Source organism: Salmo trutta, chromosome 3, assembly GCF_901001165.1.
Source record: "Salmo trutta chromosome 3, fSalTru1.1, whole genome shotgun sequence".
Classification (NCBI taxonomy): domain Eukaryota; kingdom Metazoa; phylum Chordata; class Actinopteri; order Salmoniformes; family Salmonidae; genus Salmo; species Salmo trutta.
Window position 1 is genome coordinate 71,960,629 of NC_042959.1, and position 13,530 is coordinate 71,974,158.

Below are 13,530 nucleotides of genomic sequence, written 5' to 3' on the forward strand. Positions count from 1 at the left end.
GGAGGGAGGGGTTGAGATGGAGAGGGAGGAGAATACGTGAGGGAAAGAGTGTATGGGATTGCATGGAGGGCTATTCAGGTTGGGATTGTCCTGGACAATACCAATATGTGACACTTTAGGTAAATCAACGTCAGGACTGCTGAGGAGTCAGAGTGGGGTGGGGGTGGGGGGGGGTGAGGTGAGGTGAGGTAGTAAATAATAATGCATACAATTAAAGGTAAACACACCTCAGAAATCATATAATGTATGTACAGAATGAGCATATGAAATTATTAATATGTACAGTAGCGTCAACAACATCAACAACAAGTGGATTGTGATATGTTACAAAAAAACAGAGGAGGACGTCCCAGTAGTCTATAGATGGTGACTGCATTGGTCTGTTCTGTGTGCAAAATGTGTACATCGGATTTACTTTGGATTTAAATATAGGCCTAAAGTACTTATGTGAAGTGCATTGTGAAATATTTGTCATCCACTTTGTACAATCACTAATGAATGTTCAATACATAATGATTCATGAACACTCAGTACAGCATGATGATGTGGCCGGTGACACTTTGCTTCTTGAAAGTCCAATCACTTGAAAACTTGGACTGTATCAACAGTGGACTACTGAAAATAATACCAAAATGTCGTTTTTGAGTGGATTTTCCCTTTAAGCAAAAACTTCTAGACACACTGGAGGCTACTTATTTGAAGTGATATTATTACTGCAGTAGTCTTTCTCAGCACTGAGGTACAGTACCTAGTAGTTTTAAATGGCTGAAGGACACAGGTAGGTTAGAGGTGAACAAGGATGGGATCAATTCCATTTAAATTCAGCAGGAAATTACTTGAAATCCAGTTAACAAATTTAAAGCTGCCCATTATTATCATTATTTCAACAGCCTGAACTGAAATGGAATTGACCCCAGCCGTGGTATTGAGGTCAGCAGTGTGACATGGTGGTGAGTGATGTGCCCCCCCTCCCCCCCTTTAAAAATAACTGCGAACTATAGATAACAACACATGAAGAATCCAAAGGATGAAAGACATTGTAGAATGACTTGATGTCTAGAATGTAAACCAGCTGGCAGCGGGTGTGAGGTGAATAGTGAAGCCATGATAACTGTGTTAAACTAGCGCTATACACATAGAATTAGGAGTTAGAATATTAACTAGTAATTGAATAGGATCTCCATGGATATACAGTTGAAGTCGGAAGTTGACATACACTTATGTTGGAGTCATTAAAACTTGTTTTTCAACCACTCCACAAATTTCTTGTGAACAAACTATAGTTTTGGCAAGTCAGTTAGAACATCTACTTTGTGCATGACACAAGTAATTTTTCCAACAATTGTTTACAGACAGATTATTTCACTTATAATTCACTGTATCACAATTCCAGTGGGTCAGAAGTTTACATGCACTAAGTTGACTGTGCCTTTAAACAGCTTGGAAAATTCCAGAAAATGATGTCATGGCTTTAGTTGCATCTGATAGGCTAATTGACATCATTTGACTCAATTGAAGGTGTATCTGTGGATGTATTTCAAGGCCTACCTTCAAACTCAGTGCCTCTTTGCTTGACATCATGGGAAAATCAAAAGAAATCAGCCAAGACCTCAGAACAAAATTGTAGACCTCCACAAGTCTGGTTCATCCTTGGGAGCAATTTCCAAACGCCTGAAGGTACCACGTTCATCTGTACAAACAATAGTACGCAAGTATAAACACCATGGGACCACGCAGCCGTCATACCGCTCAGGAAGGAGACGCGTTCTGTCTCCTAGAGATGAACGTACTTTGGTGCGAAAAGTGCAAATCAATCCCAGAACAACAGCAAAGGACCTTGTGAAGATGCTGGAGGAAACCGGTACAAAAGTATCTATATCCACAGTATAACGAGTCCATATCGACATAAACCTGAAAGGCCGCTCAGCAAGGAAGAAGCCACTGCTCCAAACCCGCCATAAAAAAGCTAGACTACGGTTTGCAACTGCACATGGGGAGAAAGATCGTACTTTTTGGAGAAATATCCTCTGGTCTGAACTGTTTGGCCATAATGACCATCGTTATGTTTGGAGGAAAAAGGGGGAGGCTTGCAAGCCGAAGAACACCATCCCAACCGTGAAGCATGGGGGTGGCAGCATCATGTTGTGGGGGTGCTTTGCTGTAGGAGGGACTGGTGCACTTCACAAAATAGATGGCATCATGAGGTAGGGAAATTATGTGGATTTATTGAAGCAACATCTCAAGACATCAGTCGGGAAGTTAAAGCTTGGTCGCAAATGGGTATTCCAAATGGACAATGACCCCAAGCATACTTGCAAAGTTGTGGCAAAATGGCTTAAGGACAACAAAGTCAAGGTATTGGAGTGGCCATCACAAAGCCCTGACCTCAATCCTATAGAACATTTGTGGGCAGAACTGAAAAAGCGTGTTCAAGCAAGGAGGCCTACAAACCTGACTCAGTTACACCGACTCTGTCAGGAGGAATGGGCCAAAATTCCCCCAACTTATTGTGGGGAGCTTGTGGACGGCTACCTGAAACGTTTGACCCAATTTAAAGGCAATGCTACCAAATACTAATTGAGTGTATGTAAACTTCTGACCCACTGGGAATGTTATGAAAGAAATAAAATCTGAAATAAATCATTCTTTCTACTATTATTCTGACATTTCACATTCTTAAAATAAAATGGTGATCCTAAATGACATAAGACAGGGATTTTTTTTACAAGGATTAAATGTCAGGAATTGTGAAAAACTGAGTTTAAATTTATTTGGCTAAAATGTATGTAAACGTCCGACTTCAACTGTACAGGCCAGGGCACCTGTTTAGACATGAGACACAAGATGACAACCAGTGAAGTAATGGAGGGTGTTATTACTTGTTATTGTGAAACATCATGCAGACACGGGAAAAAGAGTGAATGTAGGCATGGTGGTGAATATTGATGTGTTCTACAGCATAGCCATAAAAAGGTTAGAAATAAATACCGGAGTGGTACACTTTCTGTAAGTAGTCCCTAGTGGTTTGATTCTTAAAACAGAATAATTCTTAAAAGTCAAGCATGTTGTAACCATGGCAATGTTTCTGTCCTACGATTTTGACCACCATGGTGACAGAATATAGGCTAGGGTTCTTCTAAGCTGTTGTTTAACACTTGATTTAGTGAAGAAGTGAGTGTGTGCTGCTGATACTGCGGTGTAAAGAGCTGGGGAGAGCAGTGTGGTGTGTAGGTCTGCCTGCCTGGGTGTGGCAGCAGTGTTTGTCCTGGGTGAGAATGGGTTTAGTGTTCAGTATTGATCAGCCTCCTCAGCTGCAGTCCTCCCTGCCAACCACAGATCAACAGGAGGCAGAGGAATACAATATCTACACACTGGAGTAAGACCAGAGTATCTACACACTGGAGTAAGACAGAGTATCTACACACTGGAGTAAGACCAGAGTATCTACATACTGGACTAAGACCAGAGTATCTACACACTGGACTAAGACCAGAGTATCTACATACTGGACTAAGACCAGAGTATCTACACACTGGAGTAAGACAGAGTATCTACATACTGGACTAAGACCAGAGTATCCACACACTGGACTAAGACCCGAGTATCTACACACTAGAGTAAGACAGAGTATCTACATACTGGACTAAGACCAGAGTATCTACACACTGGACTAAGACCAGAGTATCTACATACTGGACTAAGACCAGAGTATCTACATACTGGACTAAGACCAGAGTATCTACATACTGGACTAAGACCAGAGTATCTACACACTGGAGTAAGACGGAGTATCTACACACTGGAGTAAGACAGAGTATCTACACACTGGACTAAGACCAGAGTATCTACATACTGGACTAAGACCAGAGTATCTACATACTGGACTAAGACCAGAGTATCTACATACTGGACTAAGACCAGAGTATCTACACACTGGACTAAGACCAGAGTATCTACATACTGGACTAAGACCAGAGTATCTACATACTGGACTAAGACCAGAGTATCTACATACTGGAGTAAGACAGAGTATCTACATACTGGACTAAGACCAGAGTATCTACACACTGGACTAAGACCAGAGTATCTACATACTGGACAAAGACCAGAGTATCTACATACTGGAGTAAGACAGATTATCTACATACTGGAGTAAGACAGAGTATCTACATACTGGACTAAGACCAGAGTATCTACATACTGGACTAAGACCAGAGTATCTACATACTGGAGTAAGACAGAGTATCTACATACTGGAGTAAGACAGAGTATCTACAAACTGGAGTAAGACAGTATCTACACACTGGAGTAAGACAGAGTATCTACACACTGGAATAAGACAGAGTATCTACGCACTGGACTAAGACCAGAGTATCTACATACTGGACTAAGACCAGAGTATCTACATACTGGACTAAGACCAGAGTATCTACATACTGGACTAAGACCAGAGTATCTACATACTGGAGTAAGACAGAGTATCTACATACTGGACTAAGACCAGAGTATCTACACACTGGACTAAGACCAGAGTATCTACATACTGGACTAAGACCAGAGTATCTACATACTGGAGTAAGACAGAGTATCTACAAACTGGAGTAAGACAGTATCTACACACTGGAGTAAGACAGAGTATCTACGCACTGGACTAAGACCAGAGTATCTACATACTGGACTAAGACCAGAGTATCTACATACTGGACTAAGACCAGAGTATCTACATACTGGACTAAGACCAGAGTATCTACATACTGGAGTAAGACAGAGTATCTACATACTGGACTAAGACCAGAGTATCTACACACTGGACTAAGACCAGAGTATCTACATACTGGACTAAGACCAGAGTATCTACATACTGGAGTAAGACAGAGTATCTACATACTGGAGTAAGACAGAGTATCTACATACTGGACTAAGACCAGAGTATCTACATACTGGACTAAGACCAGAGTATCTACATACTGGAGTAAGACCAGAGTATCTACACACTGGACTAAGACCAGAGTATCTACATACTGGAGTAAGACAGAGTATCTACATACTGGAGTAAGACAGAGTATCTACATACTGGAGTAAGACAGAGTATCTACAAACTGGAGTAAGACAGTATCTACACACTGGAGTAAGACAGAGTATCTACACACTGGAGTAAGACAGAGTATCTACGCACTGGACTAAGACCAGAGTATCTACATACTGGACTAAGACCAGAGTATCTACATACTGGAGTAAGACAGAGTATCTACAAACTGGAGTAAGACAGTATCTACACACTGGAGTAAGACAGAGTATCTACACACTGGAATAAGACAGAGTATCTACGCACTGGACTAAGACCAGAGTATCTACATACTGGACTAAGACCAGAGTATCTACATACTGGACTAAGACCAGAGTATCTACATACTGGACTAAGACCAGAGTATCTACATACTGGAGTAAGACAGAGTATCTACATACTGGACTAAGACCAGAGTATCTACACACTGGACTAAGACCAGAGTATCTACATACTGGACTAAGACCAGAGTATCTACATACTGGAGTAAGACAGAGTATCTACATACTGGAGTAAGACAGAGTATCTACATACTGGACTAAGACCAGAGTATCTACATACTGGACTAAGACCAGAGTATCTACATACTGGAGTAAGACCAGAGTATCTACACACTGGACTAAGACCAGAGTATCTACATACTGGAGTAAGACAGAGTATCTACATACTGGAGTAAGACAGAGTATCTACATACTGGAGTAAGACAGAGTATCTACAAACTGGAGTAAGACAGTATCTACACACTGGAGTAAGACAGAGTATCTACACACTGGAGTAAGACAGAGTATCTACGCACTGGACTAAGACCAGAGTATCTACATACTGGACTAAGACCAGAGTATCTACATACTGGAGTAAGACAGAGTATCTACAAACTGGAGTAAGACAGTATCTACACACTGGAGTAAGACAGAGTATCTACACACTGGAGTAAGACCAGAGTATCTACATACTGGACTAAGACCAGAGTATCTACATACTGGAGTAAGACAGAGTATCTACATACTGGAGTAAGACAGAGTATCTACATACTGCAGTAAGACAGAGTATCTACAAACTGGAGTAAGACAGAGTATCTACACACTGGAGTAAGACAGAGTATCTACAAACTGGAGAAAGACTAGGGTATCTACACACTGGACTAAGACTAGAGTATCTACACACTGGACTTAGGCCAGGGTATCTACACACTGGACTAAGACAAGAGTATCTACACACTGGACTAAGACCAGGGTATCTACACACTGGTATATAACTAGAGTATCTACAAACTGGAGAAAGACTAGGGTATCTACACACTGGACTAATACTAGAGATTTGACACACTGGAGCAAGGCTCATGCACGTCTGTATGCAATGTCAGTTCTTAGAAAGCACATGATAAATAGCCTGCCAACTGCTTGACTATTCTGTACCACCAGTGGTGTTGATACCTACAGTATACCACATCACTATTCTGTACCACCAGTGGTGTTGATACCTACAGTATACCACATCACTATTCTGTACCACCAGTGGTGTTGATTCCTATACCTCATCACTATTCTGTACCACCAGTGGTGTTGATTCCTACAGTATACCAAATAACTATTCTGCACCACCAGTGGTGTTGATTCCTACAGTACCCCACATCACTATTCTGTACCACCAGTGGTGTTGATTCCTACAGTATACCACATCACTATTCTGTACCACCAGTGGTGTTGATTCCTATTCCTCATCACTATTCTGTACCACCAGTAGTGTTGATTCCTATATGATATCACTGTACTGTGTCACCAGTTGTGTTGATTCCTACAGTATATCACATCACAATTCTGTACCACCAGTGGTGTTGATTCCTACAGTTTACCTCATCATTATTCTGTACCACCAGTGGTGTTGATTCCTACAGTTTACCTCATCACTATTCTGTACCACCAGTGGTGTTGATTCCTACAGTTTACCTCATCACTATTCTGTACCACCAGTGGTGTTGATTCCTACAGTATACCTCATCACTATTCTTTACCACCAGTGGTGTTGATTCCTATACCTCATCATTATTCTGTACCACCAGTGGTGTTGATTCCTACGGTATACCACATCACTATTCTGTACCACCAGTGGTGTTGATTCCTACAGTATACCTCATCACTATTCTGTACCACCAGTGGTGTTGATTTCTATACCTCATCACTATTCTGTACCACCAGTGGTGTTGATTCCTACAGTATACCTCATCACTATTCTTTACCACCAGTGGTGTTGATTCCTATACCTCATCACTATTCTGTACCACCAGTGGTGTTGATTCCTACAGTTTACCTCATCACTATTCTTTACCACCAGTGGTGTTGATTCCTACAGTTTACCTCATCACTATTCTGTACCACCAGTGGTGTTGATTCCTACAGTATACCACATCACTATTCCGTACCACCAGTGGTGTTGATTCCTACAGTTTACCACATCACTATTCTGTACCACCAGTGGTGTTGATTCCTACAGTTTACCACATCTCAATTCTGTACCACCAGTGGTGTTGATTCCTACAGTTTACCTCATCATTATTCTGTACCACCAGTGGTGTTGATTCCTACAGTATACCACATCTCTGTTCTATACCACCAGTGGTGTTGATTCCTACAGTATACCTCATCACTATTCTTTACCACCAGTGGTGTTGATTCCTATACCACATCACTATTCTGTACCACCAGTGGTGTTGATTCCTACAGTATACCACATCACTATTCTGTACCACCAGTGGTGTTGATTCCTACAGTATACCACATCACTATTCTGTACCATCAGTGGTGTTGATTCCTACAGTATACCACATCTCTGTTCTATACCACCAGTGGTGTTGATTCCTACAGTTTACCACATCACTATTCTGTACCACCAGTGGTGTTGATTCCTATACCTCATCACTATTCTATACCACCAGTGGTGTTGATTCCTACAGTATACCACATCACTATTCTGTACCACCAGTGGTGTTGATTCCTACAGTATACCACATCACTATTCTGTACCACCAGTGGTGTTGATTCCTACAGTATACCACATCACTATTCTGCACCATCAGTGGTGTTGATTCCTACAGTATATCACATCACTATTCTGTACCACCAGTGGTGTTGATTCCTACAGTTTACCACATCACTATTCTGTACCACCAGTGGTGTTGATTCCTACAGTTTACCACATCACTATTCTGTACCACCAGTGGTGTTGATTCCTACAGTATACCACATCTCTGTTCTATACCACCAGTGGTGTTGATTCCTACAGTATACCACATCTCTGTTCTATACCACCAGTGGTGTTGATTCCTACAGTATACCACATCTCTGTTCTATACCACCAGTGGTGTTGATTCCTACAGTATACCACATCTCTGTTCTATACCACCAGTGGTGTTGATTCCTACAGTATACCACATCTCTGTTCTATACCACCAGTGGTGTTGATTCCTACAGTATACCACATCACTATTCTATACCACCAGTGGTGTTGATTCCTACAGTATACCACATCACTAGTCTATACCACCAGTGGTGTTGATTCCTACAGTATACCTCATCACTATTCTTTACCACCAGTGGTGTTGATTCCTATACCTCATCATTATTCTGTACCACCAGTGGTGTTGATTCCTACAGTATATCACATCACTATTCTGTACCACCAGTGGTGTTGATTCCTACAGTATACCACATCTCTGTTCTATACCACCAGTGGTGTTGATTCCTACAGTATACCTCATCATTATTCTGTACCACCAGTGGTGTTGATTCCTACAGTATATCACATCACTATTCTGTATCACCAGTGGTGTTGATTCCTACAGTATACCACATCTCTGTTCTATACCACCAGTGGTGTTGATTCCTAAACCACATCACTATTCTGTATCACCAGTGGTGTTGATTCCTAAACCACATCACTATTCTGTATCACCAGTGGTGTTTATTCCTGTACCACAACACTGTTCTGTACTACCTCCTCATATAAAACCATGGTTATTACACATGCACATCATTTACAGTGATTATATACACTGAGTGTACAACACATTAAGAACACATTAAGTCACACCCTTTTTTGCCTACAGAACAGCCTCAATTTGTCAGGGCATGGACTCTACAAGGTATCGAAAGCATTCCACAGGGGTGCTGGCCCATGTTGACTCCAATGCTTCCCACAGTTGTGTCAAGTTGGCTGGATGTCCTTTGGGTGGTGGACCATTCTTGATACACATGGGAAACTGTTGAGTGTGACAGTATTGAGTGTGACAGTATTGCTTCCGTCCCTCTCTTCACCCCTACCTGGGCTCGAACCAGGGACCCTTTGCACACATCAACAACTGACACACTCCAAGCCTCGTTACCTATCGCTCCATTAAAGCCGCGGCTCTTACAGAGCAAGGGAAACAACTACTTCAAGGACTCAGAGTGAGTGACGTCACCGATTGAATCGCTATTAGCGCGCACCCTGCTAACTAGCTAGCCATTTCACACCGGTTACACCAGCAGCGTTGAGGTTGTTGACACACTCAAACCGGTGCACCTGGCACGTACTACCATACTCCGTTCAAAAGCACAATCTTTTGTCTTGCCCATTCACCGTCTGAATGGCAAGCATGCACAATCCATGTCTCAATTGGCTTAAAAATCCTTCTGTAACCTGTCTCCTCTTCTTCATCTACACTGATTGAAGTGGATTTAACAGGTGACATCAATAAGGAATCATAGCTTTCACCTGGTCAGTCTATGTAATCCTAATGTTTTGTATACTCAGTGTAAAACCATAGTGATTTATATAGCCACATCATTTACAGTGCATTACCTGGGCTGATGTTGAGGAAACGAGTAAAGAGATGTGATGTCAACTGGTGCATAAGGAAGGCTCCACCAGCTGACTGTCTGGTGTGCGTAATAATGCAGCCTGAGTGCCTGTGTGTGTGTGTGTGTGTGTGTGTGTGTGTGTGTGTGTGTGTGTGTGTGCCCGTGTGTGGGGGATTCTCATGAAATCAGTTTTAAAATGTCTGCAGAAAATTGAATTACAAAACCATGATGCATCTGCAAAAATCAAATATCATTAAGACTAAGATGTCTAGTTTTTGGCTAAGTGTCTTATTTGAAATACGTTTTACATTTTAGCCTTTAGTTTTTTGTACATTGTCAGCCCAAATTCTCTATACCGAAATGTGTCCAGATTCAATTAGCAGGTCATTTTATACCATTTTACTTTTTTTTACCAACTTATTTGAATAAAACACATAACATGTTTCTGCAGTTTGTCCATAAATCATACAAATTGAAGTCTACATTAAACTATAATATTTATAAGGTAAAAACACAGTGTCTGTGGACATGTCTCATTGTACTTTTTCAAGTTCTTCTAAAAACTTTTTTTTTAAATAATGTTTTAGTCACCCATGATGCATCATCTAGAGGAGTAGTCCTAGATGAGCACAAGTTAAAGTGGCACTCCAGTCTCCTTTTCAGCTCATTTAACACCTGATCTACTTAACAAAAGGCACATCTCAATAGGTGGTACAGGTAAGTAATGACATGGTACAAGTGGGGGGGGTTCCTCTTTTTTCCTCAATCAAGGGGGGAGGCTGATGACATCAGAGGGCACCATCAGACCAACTCCTTCAATGTCCTACTCCTTGAAGTTTGCAGTTGTGTCAAAAAAACACTATTTTGCTCAAAATATATTATTTCATCCTTTAGTGTGTTAACTTTATTGTATTCATGCTTGGCATATCGGTTTTCAACAGTAAAAGTTCAAAAATGGCTGGAGGATGTCTTTGTTAATTTATTTGCTTATATATCTTCCGAATGTGGTTCTTATTCTCAAACACGCCCTTCACCCCACTTGTCCTTCTCATTACCGAAACGACTAAAATTGGAAAAAGTCAGAGAACCATTACTTTACCAATGTGGAGGCACGAATAGGCTTTAGTGATGTGGTCAATTGTTTTCTGAATCCTAATGGCTGTTTCCTATTATTTGCAGATTGAGCTAAGGGTCTCTTATTACCGAAACACAAACTTCTCATTACCATGTCATTTCGGGAATGAAAACCTTCATTTCGGTTATCAAGAGCTTCTTAATAATTGACATAGCCTTGTTTTGTTCAATGTTCTCTACTTACAGTGCCTTCAGAAAATATTTTCCACATTTTGTTGTGCTACAAAGTGGGATTCAAATGGATTTAATTGTCATATTTTGTCAACGATTTACACAAAATACTCTAATGTCAAAGTGGAAGAAAAATTCTAACATTTGTAGAAACAAAAAACCAAAAAACCAGTAATATATCTTGATTAGATAAGTATTCAACCCCCTGAGTCAATACATGTTAGAATCACCTTTGGCAGAGATTACAGGTGTGAGTCTTTCTGGGTAAGTCTCTAGGAGCTTTCCACAGCTGGATTGTGCAACATTTGGCCATTATTCTTTTCAAAATTCTTCAGGGTCTGTCAAATTGGTTGTTAAACAACCATTTTAAGGTCTTGGCATAGATATTCAAGCAGATTCCTCTCTGGCAACTGAGTTAGGAAGGAAGTCTGTATCTTTGTAGAGACTGGGTGTATTGATACACCATCCAAAGTGTAATTAATAACTTCACCATGCTCAAAGGGATATTCAATGTCTGCTTTTTATTTTTTACCCATCTACCAATAGGTGCCCTTGTTTGCAAGGCATTGGAAAACCTCCCTGGTCTTTGTGGTTGAATCTGTGTTTGAAATTCCCTGCTCAACTGAGAGTATATGTGAGGTACAGAGATGAGGTAGTCATTAAAAAATCACGTTAAAAACTATTTTTGCACATAGAGTATGCAACTTATCATGTGACTTGTTAAGCAAATATTTACTCCTGAACTTATTTAGGCTTACCATAACAAAAGGGTTGAACACTTATTGACTCAAGACATTCCAGCTTTTCTTTTTTATTAATTTGTAAAACATTCGATAAAACATAATTCCACACCCCAGATGGTTTGGGATGAGTTGGACCGCAGTGTGAAGGAAAAACAGCTAACAAATGCTCAGCATACAGTGGCTTGCAAAAGTATTCACCGCCCCTAGCATTTTTCCTATTTTGTTGCCTTACAACCTGGAATTAAAATGGATTTTGGGGGGTTTGTATCATTTGATTTACACAACATGCCTACCACTTTGAAGATGCAAAATATTTTTTATTGTGAAACAAATAAGAAATAAGACCAAAAAAACAGAAAAAATTAGCGTGCATAACTATTCACCCCCCAAAAGTAAAAGTCTGTAGAGTCTGTAGAGCCACCTTTTGCAAAAACTACAGCTGCAAGTCTCTTGCGGTATATCTCTATAAGCTTGGCACATCTAGCCACTGGGATTTTTACCCATTCTTCAAGGCAACATTGCTCCAGCTCCTTCAAGTTGGATGGGTTCCGCTGGTGTACAGCAATCTTTAAGTGATACCATAGATTTTCAATTGGATTGAGGTCTGGGCTTTGACTAGGCCATTCCAAGACATTTAAATGTTTCCCCTTATACCACTCGAGTGTTGCTTTAGCAGTATGCTTAGGGTCATTGTCCTGCTGAAAGGTGAACCTCCATCCCAGTCTCAAATCTCTGGAAGACAAACAGGTTTCCTTCAATAATTTCCCTGTATTTAGCGCCATCCATCATTCCTTCAATTCTGACTAGTTTCCCAGTCCCTGCTGATGAAAAACATCCCCACAGCATGATGCTGCCACCACCTTCACTGTGGGGATGTTGTTCTCGGGGTGATGAGAGGTGTTGGGTTTGCGCCAGGCATTTTCCTTGATGGCCAAAAAGCTCCATTTTAGCCTCATCTGACCAGAGTACCTTCTTCCATATGTTTGGGGAGTCTCCCACATGCCTTTTGGCGAACACCAAACATGTTTGCTTATTTTCTTCTTTAAGCAATGGCTTTTTTCTGGTTACTCTTCCGTAAAGCCCAGCTCTGTGGAGTGTACGGCTGAAAGTGGTCCTATGGACAGATACTCCAATCTCTGCTGTGGAGCTTTACAGCTCCTTCAGGGTCATCTTTGGTCTCTTTGTTGCCTCTCTGATTAATGCCCTCCTTGCCTGGTCTGTGAGTTTTGGTGGGTGGCCCTCTCTTGGCAGATTTGTTGTGGTGCCATATTCTTTCAATTTTTTAACAATGGATTTAATGGTGCTCTGTGGGATGTTCAAAGTTTCAGATATTTTTTATAACCCAACCCTGATCTGTACTTCTCCACAACTTTGTCCCTGACCTGTTTGGAGAGCTCCTTAGTCTTCATGGTGCCGCTTGCTTGGTGGTGCCCCTTGCTTAGTGGTGTTGCAGACTCTGGGGCCTTTCAGAACAGGTGTATATATACTGAGATCATGTGACAGATCATGTGACACTTAGATTTCACACAGGTGGAATTTATTTAACTAATTATGTGACTTCTGAAGGTAATTGGTTGCACCA